This window comes from Bos mutus, chromosome 29, assembly GCF_027580195.1.
Source record: "Bos mutus isolate GX-2022 chromosome 29, NWIPB_WYAK_1.1, whole genome shotgun sequence".
Classification (NCBI taxonomy): Eukaryota; Metazoa; Chordata; class Mammalia; order Artiodactyla; family Bovidae; genus Bos; species Bos mutus.
In genome coordinates, this window is record NC_091645.1 from 13,607,104 (window position 1) to 13,622,812 (window position 15,709).

The following is a 15,709-nucleotide window of genomic DNA, read 5'->3' on the forward strand; positions in this document are numbered from 1 at the left end:
ATATTTTACATGTTTCATTGCCATTCTCCCAAATCTTCCCACCCTCTCCCTCTCCCACAGAGTCCATAAGACTGTTCTATACATCAGTGTCTCTTTTGCTGTCTCGCATAATCGGGTTATTGTTACCATCTTTCTAAATTCCATATATATGCGTTAGTATACTGTATTTATGTTTTTCCTTCTGGCTTACTTCACTCTGTATAATAGGCTCCAGTTTCATCCACCTCATTAGAACTGATTCAAATGTATTCTTTTTAATGGCTGAGTAATACTCCATTGTGTATATGTACCACAGCTTTCTTATCCATTCATCTGCTGATGGACATCTAGGTTGCTTCCATGTCTTGGCTATTATAAACAGTGCTGTGATGAACATTGGGGTACACGTGTCTCTTTCCCTTCTGGTTTCCTCAGTGTGTATGCCCAGCAGTGGGTTGCTGGATCATAAGGCAGTTCTATTTCCAGTTTTTAAGGAATCTCCACACAGTTCTCCATAGTGGCTGTACTAGTTTGCATTCCCACCAACAGTGTAAAGGGTTCCCTTTTCTCCACACCCTCTCCAGCATTTATTATTTGTAGACTTTTGGATCGCAGCCATTCTGACTGGTGTGAAATGGTACCTCATAGTGGTTTTGATTTGCATTTCTCTGATAATGAGTGATGTTGAGCATCTTTTCATGTGTTTGTTAGCCATCTGTATGTCTTTTTGGAGAAATGTCTATTTAGTTCTTTGGCCCATTTTTTGATTGGGTCGTTTATTTTTCTGGAGTTGAGCTGTAGGAGTTGCTTGTATATTTTTGAGATTAGTTGTTTGTCGGTTGCTTCATTTGCTATTATTTTCTCCCATTCTGAAGGCTGTCTTTTCACCTTGCTAATAGTTTCCTTTGATGTGCAGAAGCTTTTAAGGTTAATTAGGTCCCATTTGTTTATTTTTGCTTTTATTTCCAATATTCTGGGAGGTGGGTCATAGAGGATCCTGCTGTGATGTATGTCGGAGAGTGTTTTGCCTATGTTCTCCTCTAGGAGTTTTATAGTTTCTGGTCTTACGTTGAGATCTTTAATCCATTTTGAGTTTATTTTTGTGTATGGTGTTAGAAAGTGGTCCAGTTTCATTCTTTTTACAAGTGGTTGACCAGATTTCCCAGCACCACTTGTTAAAGAGATTGTCTTTAATCCATTGTATATTCTTGCCTCCTTTGTCAAAGATAAGGTGTCCATATGTGCGTGGATTTATCTCTGGGCTTTCTATTTTATTCCATTGATCAATATTTCTGTCTTTGTGCCAGTACCATACTGTCTTGGTAACTGTGGCTTTGTAGTAGAGCCTGAAGTCAGGTAGGTTGATTCCTCCAGTTCCATTCTTCTTTCTCAAGATCGCTTTGGCTATTCGAGGTTTTTTGTATTTCCATACAAATTGTGAAATTATTTGTTCTAGCTCTGTGAAGAATACTGTTGGTAGCTTGATAGGGATTGCGTTGAATCTATAAATTGCTTTGGGTAGTATACTCATTTTCACTATATTGATTCTTCCAATCCATGAACATGGTATATTTCTCCATCTATTAGTGTCCTCTTTGATTTCTTTCACCAGTGTTTTATAGTTTTCTATATATAGGTCTTTAGTTTCTTTAGGTAGATATATTCCTAAGTATTTTATTCTTTCCGTTGCAATGGTGAATGGAATTGTTTCCTTAATTTCTCTTTCTGTTTTCTCATTATTAGTGTATAGGAATGCAAGGGATTTCTGTGTGTTGATTTTATATCCTGCAACTTTACTGTAGTCATTGATTATTTCTAGTAATTTTCTGGTGGATTCTTTAGGGTTTTCTATGTAGAGGATCATGTCATCTGCAAATAGTGAGAGTTTTACTTCTTCTTTTCCAATTTGGATTCCTTTTATTTCTTTTTCTGCTCTGATTGCTGTGGCCAAAACTTCCAAAACTATGTTGAATAGTAATGGTGAAAGTGGGCACCCTTGTCTTGTTCCTGACTTTAGAGGAAATGCTTTCAATTTTTCACCATTGAGGATAATGTTTGCTGTGGGTTTGTCATATATAGCTTTTATTATGTTGAGGTATGTTCCTTCTATTCCTGCTTTCTGGAGAGTTTTTATCATAAATGGATGTTGAATTTTGTCAAAGGCTTTCTCTGCATCTATTGAGATAATCATATGGTTTTTATTTTTCAATTTGTTAATGTGGTGTATTACATTGATTGATTTGCGGATATTGAAGAATCCTTGCATCCCTGGGATAAAGCCCACTTGATCATGGTGTATGATCTTTTAATGTGTTGTTGGATTCTGATTGCTAGAATTTTGTTAAGGATTTTTGCATCTATGTTCATCAGTGATATTGGCCTGTAGTTTTCTTTTTTTGTGATCTTTGTCAGGTTTTGGTATTAGGGTGATGGTGGCCTCATAGAATGAGTTTGGAAGTTTACCTTCCTCTGCAATTTTCTGGAAGAGTTTGAGCAGGATAGGTGTCAGCTCTTCTCTAAATTTTTGGTAGAATTCAGCTGTGAAGCCGTCTGGACCGGGGCTTTTGTTTGCTGGAAGATTTTTGATTACAGTTTCAATTTCCATGCTTGTGATGGGTCTGTTAAGATTTTCTATTTCTTCCTGGTCCAGTTTTGGAAAGTTGTACTTTTCTAAGAATTTGTCCATTTCTTCCACGTTGTCCATTTTATTGGCATATAATTGTTGATAGTAGTCTCTTATGATCCTTTGTATTTCTGTGTTGTCTGTTGTGATCTCTCCATTTTCGTTTCTAATTTTGTTGATTTGATTTTTCTCCTTTGTTTCTTGATGAGTCTGGCTAATGGTTTGTCAATTTTATTTATCCTTTCAAAGAACCAGCTTTTGGTTTTGTTGATTTTTGCTATGGTCTCTTTTGTTTCTTTTGCATTTATTTCTGCTCTAATTTTTAAGATTTCTTTCCTTCTACTAACCTTGGGGTTCTTCATTTCTTCCTTTTCTAGTTGCTTTAGGTGTAGAGTTAGGTTATTTATTTGACTTTTTTCTTGTTTCTTGAGGTATGCCTGTATTGCTATGAACTTTCCCCTTAGGACTGCTTTTACCGTGTCCCACAGGTTTTGGGTTGTTGTGTTTTCATTTTCATTCGTTTCTATGCAAATTTTGATTTCTTTTTTGATTTCTTCTGTGATTTGTTGGTTATTCAGCAGCGTGTTGTTCAGCCTCCATATGTTGGAATTTTTAATAGTTTTTCTCCTGTAATTGAGATCTAATCTTACTGCATTGTGGTCAGAAAAAATGCTTGGAATGATTTCTATTTTTTTGAATTTACAAGGCTAGCTTTATGGCCCAGCATGTGATCTATCCTGGAGAAGGTTCCATGTGCGCTTGAGAAAAGGTGAAATTCATTGTTTTGGGATGAAATGACCTATAGATATCAATTAGGTCTAACTGGTCTATTGTATCGTTTAAAGTTTGTGTTTCCTTGTTAATTTTCTGTTTAGTTGATCTATCCATAGGTGTAAGTGGGGTATTAAAGTCTCCCACTATTATTGTGTTATTGTTAATTTCTCCTTTCATACTTGTTAGCATTTGTCTTACGTACTGTGGTGCTCCCGTGTTGGGTGCATATATATTTATAATTGTTATATCTTCTTCTTGGATTGATCCTTTGATCATTATGTAGTGACCTTCTTTGTCTCTTTTCACAGCCTTTGTTTTAAAGTCTATTTTATCTGATATGAGTATTGCTACTCCTGCTTTCTTTTGGTCCCTATTTGCATGGAAAATCTTTTTCCAGCCCTTCACTTTCAGTCTGTATGTGTCCCCTGTTTTGAGGTGGGTTTCTTGTAGGCAACATATGTAGGGTCTTGTTTTTGTATCCATTCAGCCAGTCTTTGTCTTTTGGTTGGGGCATTCAACCCATTTACATTTAAGGTAATTACTGATAAGTATGTTCCCGTTGCCATTTACTTTATTGTTTTGGGTTCGAGTTTATACACCATTTTTGTGTTTCCTGTCTAGAGAATATCCTTTAGTATTTGTTGGAGAGCTGGTTTGGTGGTGCAGAATTCTCTCAGCTTTTGCTTGTCTGAAAAGCTTTTGATTTCTCCTTCATACTTGAATGAGATCCTTGCTGGGTACAATAATCTGGGCTGTAGGTTATTTTCTTTCATCATTTTAAGTATGTCTTGCCATTCCCTCCTGGCTTGAAGAGTTTCTATTGAAAGATCAGCTGTTATCCTTATGGGAATTCCTTGTGTGTTATTTGTTGTTTTTCCCTTGCTGCTTTTAATATTTGTTCTTTGTGTTTGATCTTTGTTAATTTGATTAATATGTGTCTTGGGGTGTTTCTCCTTGGGTTTATCCTGTTTGGGACTCTCTGGGTTTCTTGGACTTGGGTGATTATTTCCTTCCCCATTTTAGGAAGTTTTCCACTATTATCTCCTCAAGTATTTTCTCATGGTCTTTCTTTTTGTCTTCTTCTTCTGGAACCCCTATGATTCAATGTTGTAGCGTTTAATATTGTCCTGGAGGTCTCTGAGATTGTCCTCATTTCTTTTAATTCGTTTTTCTTTTATCCTCTCTGATTCATTTATTTCTACCATTCTATCTTCTAATTCACTAATCCTGTCTTCTGCCTCTGTTATTCTACTATTTGTTGCCTCCAGAGTGTTTTTAATTTCACTTATTGCATTATTCATTATATATTGACTCTTTTTATTTCTTCTAGGTCCTTGTTAAACCTTTCTTGCATCTTCTCAATCCTTGTCTCCAGGCTATTTATCTGTGATTCCATTTTAGTTTCAAGATTTTGGATCAATTTCACTATCATTATTCGAATTCTTTATCAGGTAGATTCCCTATCTCTTCCTCTTTTGTTTGGTTTGGTGGGCATTTATCCTGTTCCTTTATCTGCTGAGTATTCCTCTGTCTCTTCATCTTGTTTAAATTGCTGAGTTTGGGGTGTCCTTTCTGTATTCTGGCAGTTTGTGGAGTTCTCTTTATTGTGGCGTTTCCTCACTGTGTGGGGGTTTGTACAGGTGGCTTGTCAAGGTTTCCTGGTTAGGGAAGCTTGTGTCGTGTTCTGGTGGGTAGAGCTGTATTTCTTCTCTCTGGAGTGCAATGAAATGTCCAGTAATGAGTTATGAGATGTCTATAGTTTTGGGGTGACTTTGGGCAGCCTGTATCTTGAAGCTCAGGGCTGTGTTCCTTTGTTGCTGGAGAATTTGCTTGGTATGTCTTGCCCTGGAACTTATTGGCCCTTGTGTGGTGCTTGGTTTCAGTGTCGGTATGGAGGCATTTGATGAGCTCCTGTCAATGAATGTTCCTTGAGTCAGGAGTTCCCTGGAGTCAGGGTTTGGACTTAAGTCTCCTGCTTCCGATTATTGGTCTTATTTTTACAGTAGTTTCAAAACTTCTCCTTCTATACAACACCATTGATAAAACATCTACATTAAAGATGATAAGTTTCTCTACAGTGAGGGTCACTCAGAGAGGTTCACAGGGTTACATGGAGAAGAGAAGAGGGAGGAGGGAGTTAGAGGTGACCCAGATGAGATGAGGTGAATCAATAGTGGAGAGAGTGGGCTAGCCAGTTGTCACTTCCTTATGTGCACTCCACAACTGGACCACTCAGAGATGTTCACAGGGTTATACAGAGAAGAGAAGAAGGAGGGAGGAAGGTAACAGAGGTGGCCAGAAGGATAAAAGGGGGAATGAAAAGGAGGGAGACAGATCCAGCCAGTAATCAGTTCCCTAAGTGTTCTCCACCGTCTGGAACACACAGAAATTCACAGAGTTGGGTAGAGTAGAGAGGGGTTAGGGAGGAGACACAGGCGACCTGGTGGAGAAAAAGGAGGGTCCAAAGGGAGAGAGAGCAGTCAAGCCAGTAATCTCACTCCCTAGTGAAAATGGGTCCTGAAGATTGGGTCCTTAAAGGTACAAAATTGGTAACAAATACATAAAAGCAAAAATTAAAAATCTAGAGTAGAGTTTGGAATTTCAAAAATACGACGTTAAAGAAAAGAAGAAGGAAAAGAAAGAGAGAAAGAACGAACAAACAAAAACAAACAAGGTCAAAAATTATAAAGAAAGTACAGGTACAAAATTGATAACTAATACCAGAAAGCGAAAATTAAAAATATAGAGTAGAGTTTGGAATTTCAAAAATACAATGTTAAAGAAAAGAAGAAGGAAAAGAAAGAGAGAAAAAACGAACAAACAAAACAAAACAAGGTTATAAAATTATAAAGAAAGTACAGGTACAAAATTGATAACTAATACCAGAAAGCAAAATTAAAAAAAATCTAGAGTAGAGTTTGGAATTTCAAAATACAATGTTAAAAAAAAAAAAAAAAAAAGAAGAAAAATAAAAGAGAGAAAACAAACAAACAGATACGAACAATGTCACAAAATTATAAAGAAAATACAGGTACAAAATTGATATCAAATACCAAAAAGCATAAATTAAAAATCTAGAGTAAAGTTTGGAATTTCATATATACAATGTTATATAAAAGAAGAAGAGAAAGAAACAGAGAAGAAGAAAAAAAAAAAAAGTCACAGAAATTATATAAAAAAAAACTATAGGTACAAAATTGATAACATATACCAAAAAGCGAAAATTAAAAATCTAGAGTAGAGTTTGGAATTTCAAAAATACAATGTTAAAGAAAAGAAGAAAAAAACAAAAACAACAACAAAAAAAAACCAAGGTCAAAAAATTATAAAATATATATATATGAAGTTTGCTGAAGAAGAAAAAAATAGGGTCTTTTTTTTTTTTTTTTTTTTTTTTTTTTTTGCAAAGTAATAGGTTATAAAAGTGAAAATTAAAGGAACAATAGAGGACTTAAAATTTTTTTTTTTTTTTTAAAAAAAAGAAAGAATGATCGTAAAAATAATAAAAAATATCTAGGACTTTTTTGTGTTTTTTTTTTTTTTTTGGGTGTTGTGGGTTCAGTTCATTTTTGGCTAGTTCCTTGGTCAGATTTATATTTCTCAAGATCTATAGGCCCTTCCTATGTAGTCCGTAGTAACCACAGGGTTTTGATCTATTGCCTGTAGCTTCCAAGGCGTTTCCCTCTGTTATATCTTCTTCTGTTTGCTAGTCTCTTCAGTATCTGGTTTCCGCCCTGACTCAAAGGGCACGGTGGAGGACACTTTTTTTTTTTTTTTTTTTTTTTTTTTAGGCTTACTTGTTCAGTCGCTGCTGTGGGGAGGGAGGGAGGGATGCTGCAAACAAATAACACTGGCGTGGGCTCGCAGTGCCTCAGCCACCCTGGGTCTGCCCTCGCCACGGCGCGTGTAGCCTCCCTGTCCACACTGCTCGGACTCTAGGTTGTTCCGCTGAACAATCCGAGGCTGGCCCTGGGCTGCATGCACCTCCCAGGTCCAAGCCGCTCAGGTTCAGGCACTCGGTAGTCCTCAGAGGCGCAGACTCAGTTGGGCCTGCGTTTTGTGCTCTTCCCAGGTCCGAGCGCCAATTTGCTCTTCCCAGGCGAGGCGCCAATGCTGCGACTTATCGCCTCCCGCCACTCGGTTATCTGGATGTAAAACCGCGCACCTTCTCAGGCAGATGTTGACCGTCCAGACCCCAAGAAGTTTTAGTTAGCAAAGAAGCCTGCTTACAATTTTATAGATAATGTCTCTCTGGGGCTGCGATTGCCCCCTTCCGGCTCTGGCTGCCTGTCACCGGAGAGGGGAAGGTCTGCAGCCGCTATCTCTGCTCAGTCCTTTGTTTCGCGTGCGCTGGCCCGGCGGTCTTAGGTTAGGGCTGGCTTTTCGCGTGGTAGGTATCCCACAGTCTGGTTTGCTAGCCCAAATTATTTCGCTCAGACAGCGCCAGGTATTCAGGCCAAATTCTTACTCCCAGCGATGCAGCCCACGCCGCGCCTCCCTGCCCAGCCCCGTCTTGCTAATGGCGGATGCAGGCGCCTGCGCTGCTTCTCTGCTGGGGAGTTACTGTAGGGCTCTGCAATCTGCGAGTTTTAAATTGTTCATTTATTTTTTCTCCCTGTTATGTTGCCCTCTGTGCTTCCAAAGCTCGGCACAGATTCGCAGTGAGAAGGTTTCCTGATGTTTGGAAACTTCTCTTTTTAAGATTCCTTTCCGGGACGGAACTCCGTCCCTCCTCTTTTGTCTCCCTTTTTTTTTTTTAATATTTTTTTCCTACCTCCCCTCGAAGAGTTGGGTTGCTTCTCTGGGTGCCCGATGTCCTCTGCCGGCACTCAGAAGCTGTCCTGTGGAATTTACTCGACGCTTAAATGCTCTTTTGATGAATTTGTGGGAGAGAAAGTGTTCTCCCCTGTCCTACTCCTCCGCCATCTTGGCTCCTCCCCATTTTCTAATTTTCCTTTTGTTCTCAAGTATGTCTAGAATGAATGCCTCCTTCATGTCAAAATTTTCCAAAACTGGCCACTGAAATTTCAAATTGTCCTCCAGGAAATGATGCCAGATACGAAAATATGAAAAAAAATAAAGCATGAAAGAAACAGGTGTTTGGACCAAAGGGAATGCAGTTGATATAGCGTAAGAAGACCCCATGAGGGCTGAATCTGCATCTTCAGAGTTGGGCGATTGATCAGTTGTCACCAAGTGCTGGACTCAGTGTCATGCCCTGTTTTCTATATGACTTGCTGTTGTGGTTGTCGTTGTTTGTCTATGCCATACAGCCTACTGGATCTTTGTTCCCCAAACAGGGATGGAACACATGCCCCTGCATTGAAAGTGCAGAGTCTTAGCCACTGGATTACCAGGGAAGTCCCTACCATATGACTTTTAAATTACAGATAAGAGAAGAATAAGAGAAGGCATGAAGGAACTCTTCTTAATCACCATGGACCAGAAGTGGCTCACATCACTTATGCTTAGAATTCCTTACCAGGAAGTTGATGGCCCTGTCTTTATGCAACCATCTTCTGGAAAATATATTTTTTGATTGAAGAGCTGCTTCTCAAAAATTAATAAATAAATAAAATATGTACTTTATAGAAGAGAATATAGATCTTTGGTGGACAGTTTGCCATCTCTACTAAGATCTACCCTTCTGGTCATCAAATTTCACCCTTCTTCCCAAGCATAGACTATAGTCATAACCTTTCTCTTTATGCATGCATGCATGCATGTTTGCTTCAGTCATGTCTGACCCTCTGTGACCATAGGGACTATATCCCACCAGGCTCCTCTGTCCATGGCATTCTCCAGGCAAGAACACTGGAGTGAGTTACCATGCCCTCCTTCAGGGGATCATCCCGACCCAGGGATCAAACCTGTGTCTCATGTCTCCTGAATTGGCAGGGGAGTTCTTGAATACTAGTGTTACCTTCCACAAAGGAGAGAATCTCAAATTACCTAGGAATACTTTACTCATCTCATGGACTGAATCTCTGGGTAATCAAAATACTCTACATAAGATCAAATCTAACTCCTCATTATTCTTAAAGCTATGAATTTTAAGACAACTTGTTCATTCATTACCCAATGTGTAATACTGGATAAGGAAATACTGAAGAAGGAAATACTGGAGAAAGAAATACTGAAGAAAGAATACTCCAGTATTCTTCCTGGAGAATTCAATGGTCAGAGGAGCCTGGCATGCTACAATCCATGGGGTCGCAAAGAGTCTGACACAACTGAGTAACTATCACACTCAGTGTGTAATACAGAACACAAGGACAGAATATGTAATTGAAAACTCCCTTTTGGAAATAAAATACTACTACTACTACTAATAATCCCATGCGTGCTAAGTCACTTCAGTCGTGTCTGACTCTTTGCGACTCTATGGACTGGAGCCCACCAGGTTCCTCTGTCCATGGGTTTCTCCTGCCAAGAACACTGGAGTGGGTTGCATGGCCTCCTCCAGGGGATCTTCCTGACTCAGGGATAGAACCTGCGCCACATCTCTTATATCTCTTGCATTTGCAGGCAGATTCTTTACCACTTGTGCCACCTAGGAAGCCCATGGTGGTCCCTAGTCTATAGCAATAATGAGATCCTCCAGGAACAGCATTGTAAGGACCTCTGTCCTGTGGTTGGGAGATTTCTGTGATTAGATGGTGATATGCTCCTTGGGAGAAACTATTTTGCCTATTGTCCTTAATTGTTGCTAGGTTCACTGTCTTGAACTTCCTTCTTATATTTCATGACATATCTGAAATTCTCACAACCTCCTCTATGACTATGAAAGTTCAAAGGGCCAAGGGTATTTTTAATACTTTAAATCTGTGCTATGGTTCCTTTAGCAGTGTGATCCCTTTAAATATTTAGAATATTTTCAACAATTTGTTTGTAGTCAATTCCATGGACAAGTGATCACGTCTAACATAGTTTCCTATATACGTTTCTTAAATCTGCTTTATCTCTTGGCTTTCTCATTGACATCCTATCTAGAAACCATCTCAAAGAGCAGACTTAAATGGGATATAACATTGTTAATGTGATATTTGCAACACAGCTGAAGTTCTCTGTTTAATTTGAGGAGATTTAGTGATTCTTTGATGCACAAAGTCTTTAACAACCTGATATCTTGCTGTTTGTGAGCCCCAAAGCAGGAAACTTTTCCAATCTGTAAGGCTGTTAATCTCTACACTTTCTCTAATTCCTTTGATCTCTGCTTGAAAATCATCCAATCTTTGCTTGAGTTCATATCTTTTTAGAATACTCTGGACAGCCAATAGAGGCCACACACATTAAATTCTGACTCAATCTAGCCATTTTCCCTTGACCTATAGGACCTGCTGGTAAATTGTTTTACTGATTATTTTGTCACAGTAAAACAGAACTCTTTTTCTTTCCAAACTGCTTTGTCTACCTGCTTGATGCCCACCATTTAGCCAATAAGCCAATATCATGCAGCTTGTTGACTAGCACTGCATCTCAGGTGACAGGCTAGTTAGAGTAACGAAACTGCTTTTATCATCTCCAAGTTTCAGGAGCTCAACACAATTTTTTTTCCCCCTCACTTATCTAATTTGAGTGGTCCTAGAAAGCTATGGGACTCTGTGGTAGACAATCATTCAGTGATCCAGAACGATGGAAGTTGTAATATCTTTCAGATAGTGGTTTTGAAGGTTGACAATGACATTGATATCAGGCTGACAGAGACAGAGATGAAATGCTGGGGTAGTTGTATCTGTTTCTTAAGCCTGTGGGCCTGGAAGTGACATAAATCATTTCCATTCACATTCTGCTGGCAAATAATTATAGTTTTCATTTAATCCTACCTTGATATAAGGGGACTAGGATCTGTAGTTCTTGTTTGGGCAATTAAATCCCAGAATATCTCTACATTACAGAAAAGGAGCATAAATTTTGGGGGTGAGTTAGCCATTTCTGCTCCAAGTGTTAATTTAACAACCTGGTTTATTGTTAGCTTAAGGTGCTAATTTATCCCATTTAATTCTCACAATAAACTTTAATGTAGGCATAATAAATTTTACGTCCTCTATTTAATCAAATGGAAGCTTAGAAATATTAAGTTATTAGCCATAATAACTTGGAAAATATTGGGGTCAGAACTCTTAACAATGATTTAGTAATTTTAATGTTTTTTTTTCTTTTGTCCTTGATATCCTATGGAGAGTGGCAGTTACTATTATTTAAAAGGTTTTTTTTTTTTTTTAAAGAAATATCTGTTAATTCTTGGATAGCTGAAAAAATTCTCCAGAATTTCATAACCATGGCTATCATTCACTTATATTAATGAATGCCTACATTCTACCAGCCACTGTGTCCGTGTAACCTTAGGGGCAAAGGTTAGTAGATACAACTTTTCTTGAGATATAAAAACCTAGATACACAGCTCTGAACAGAGACAATTACACTGAAGAGGGCTAGACCAATAATATTTAATTATATTCTCATCAATTTAATACAACTCTTGGGCTCAGCTCAAGGAGCTAAGCTTTTCTACATTGAAATCTTATAGGTCAAGGATCCACTTAGATCCCCTTGAACAGCTGAGATAATCTATAACTTTCAAAAGTCATTATCAAAAACTTAAAGATAAATATAGAAACGTGAAAAATTAAGAGCCAATAATAGTCTATCATACAAGTATATCTTTGTATTTCCTACCAAATTGTTTCCAGTGCTCATGAGGCCATCATATTTTATCCCAACTCCAAAGAGCAGACAGACTGCATTTTAAATTCCCTCACTTCCTAGCATGAGATTATTTCCCAGAAATGTGTTGACACTAATCAGCATGGAACTCACCCCCAAGAGTTCTGATCAGTCATTTTGGCACCTTCACAGTCGTGTCTAAAATGGAGAGGGAGAGGGAGAATCCAGTTTTACTCAGGCCCTCCCCTTTGGTTCTTGCCATTCATAGAGACCACCATTTGCATAAAGAATTGGATCTAGACAAAATCTTGCCTTACAACTTCAATAAAACTCCCTGTACATATAGTATTGGGTCCATTCTGACAGTTCCACCAATATAACCACAGTTGAATGTGTTTTCTTTATATATATATATAAAGAAAAGAAAAACAAACATTAATTTAAAGGAAACTATCAGCTTTCCCAGTAATTTTCTCTTCCACTCACTCATCAACTCAGTCACTCACACATTGATATGGACAAAATATCTCCCTGAAAGATTCACATTTAGAAGTCTAATCCCTACTGATGGCATTTGGAGACAGGACCTTTGGGGAGTTGATTAGGTTTGGGTTTGGGTTTGGTAATGAGGATGAAGCCCTCATGATGAGATTGGTACCACTATAAGAGGATACAGAGTGAAGGGCTCCCTTTTTCTGCCATTTGAAGATGCACCAAGAATGCTTCTCTCTGTGAAAGAGGCCCTAACCATAAACCAAATCTTTCAGCTCCTGGTCTTGAGTTTCATGGCTTTTAGAACTGTGAGAAATAAATGCCTGTTGTCTAAGCCACACAAGTAATGATAGTTTGTTACAACAGCCCAAAATGAAAAAAAGAACCATAAACTGAAGGATCATTCTATGCAAGTTACCATGTGAAGTGTTTAGCACAGAAAGATGGTCCAAACAAGATCACTGTCCACAGGATGCCTTCAGTCCACTGGAGAAGTAGGTGAACAAAGAATAACTACAGTGCTGGAATGAATGTGTCTATAAGATGAGAGAAAGAAAAAAAGAGAAAGAGCACACAGACTTGCCGGGGTAATTTCTTAGCACACAAATAGCAGGAGAATGTTCTAGGGCAGGAAAGCAGCAATTATGGGGTCCATAAATGTGAAACAGAATGGCATTCAATAAAATAATCAAGCTCATAATATCTGTAGTACTACACAGTGGAAAGATTAAAAGACATGAGGTTGGTAAAACAGGCAGAGGACACGACATAAAGCCATTTTAAGGAATTTTGACTTTATATTGAAGACAACTGAGAGTATATAAAAATTGTCAATCCCTCTTGCTTGATACCTGTTAAGGCATGTTGGGAAAGTTTTTCTAAATCCAGGTTCAGTTCACATGTGAAGGGCCCACACTTATATATAGAAAAGAAATCTATTAGGAGTAAATGGTTTAATGAAATCTCTCATACATTCATGACCAAGACTCATGAGTATAGTATTTTTTAATAGAAAATCATTAATTCCATTGGCACCAGACCATTAATCATAATACATTCCTTTGTTAAATCCTTGTGTTCTTGAAAGTGTAATTTATAGGTCAAGTCTCACAAATGTTTGGTTCAGAATAACTGAGGCATTGATGAAAAATGCATTTCTCATATCTGCAGTTCACTAATAAGCTTAAATATGATGAGGAGACATCTGTCATAATTCAAATGGATTTCAGCCCTGGCTGGCTCACATTAAGCAAATAGCCATACAAAGGCAGATTTAATTTTTCCTCTTCTTGTATACCTAGAAACTGGCCTTTGGGAATCTGCTGCTGCTGCTGCTGCTGCTGCTAAGTCGCTTCAGTCATGTCCGACTCTGCACGGCCCCTTAGACCGCAGCCCACCAGGCTGCCCCATCCCTGGGATTCTCCAGGCAAGAACACTGGAGCGGGTTGCCATTTCCTTCTCCAGTGCATGAAAGTGAAAAGTGAAAGTGAAATCACTCAGTCGTGTCTGACTCTTCGACCCACAGACTGCAGCCCACCAGACTCCTCCGTCCATGGGATCCTCCAGGCAAGAGTACTGGAGTGGGTCGCCATTGTCTTCTCCTTTTGGGAATCTATAAATGCTCAAATTTTATATAGCATGAGATTCTTTGGGGTCAAGGTAAGACAAAGCAGAGAGGGGAAACCCTTTCAGTGCAGAGAACCAGAGACCTCCAACAACTTATAGCTTTTTTTTTTTTTTTTTAACCTAAGCATCAGTTCAGTTCAGTTCAGTCACTCAGTCATATCTGACTCTTTGCGACCCTATGAATCGCAGCATGCCAGTCCTCCCTGTCCATCACCAACTTCTGGAGTTTAAGCCAACTCATGTCCATCGAGTTGGTGATGTCATCCAGCCATCTCATCATCTGTTGTCCCCTTCTCCTCCTGCCCCCAATCCCTCCCAGCATCAGAGTCTTTTCCAATGAGTCAACTCTTCTCATGAGGTGGCCAAAGTATTGGAGTTTCAGCTTTAGCATCAGTCCTTCCAATGAACACCCAGGACTGATCTCCTTCAGAATGGACTGGTTGGATCTCCTTGCAGTCCAAGGGACTCTCAAGAGTCTTCTCCAACACCACAGTTCAAAAGCATCAATTCTTCAGTGCTCAGCTTTCTTCACAGTCCAACTCCAACATCCATACACGACTACTGGAAAAAACCATAGCCTTGACTAGATGGACCTTTGTTGGCAAAGTAATGTCTCTGCTTTTGAATATGCTATCTACGTTGGTCATAACTTTCCTTCCAAGGAGTAAGCATCTTTTAATTTCGTGGCCGCAATCACCATCTGCAGTGATTTTGGAGCCAAAAAAATTAAAGTCTGACACTGTTTCCACTGTTTCCCCATCTATTTGCCATGAAGTGATGGGACCAGATGCCATGATCTTCGTTTTCTGAATGTTGAGCTTTAAGCCAACTTTTTCACTCTCCTTTTTCACTTTCATCAAGAGACTCTTTAGTTCGTCTTCACTTTCTGCCATAAGGGTGGTGTCATCTGCATATCTGAGGTTATTGATATTTCTCCCGGCAATCTTGATTCCAGCTTGTGCTTCTTCCAGCCCAGCATTTCTCATGATGTACTCTGCATAGAAGTTAAATAAGCAGGGTGACAATATACAGCCTTGACATACTCCTTTTCCTATTTGGAACCAGTCTGTTGTTCCATGTGTAGTTCTAACTGTTGCTTCCTGACCTGCATAAAGGTTTCTCAGGAGGCAGATCAGTTGGTCTGGTATTCCCATGTCTTTCAGAATTTTCCACAGTTTATTGTGATCCACACAGTCAAAGGGTTTGGCATAATCAATAAAGCAGAAATAGATATTTTTCTGGAACTCTCTTGCTTTTTCCATGATCCAAACCAGCTTGAATATCTGGAAGTTCATGGTTCATGTATTGCTGAAGCCTAAGCATAGTTGATGTACAATCTTTTATAAGTTACAGGTGTACAATATAGTGATTCACAATTTTAAAGGTTATACTCCATTTGTAGTTATTATAAAATATTGACCTTATTTCCCAGTTACACTGTATAGCTTTCTAATGGTGTATACCTAACACTTTGTACCTGTTACTCTCCTGCCCCTTTATTGATCCTCTGCTCTTCCCTCTCCCCATTGGTAACTACTAATTTGTTCT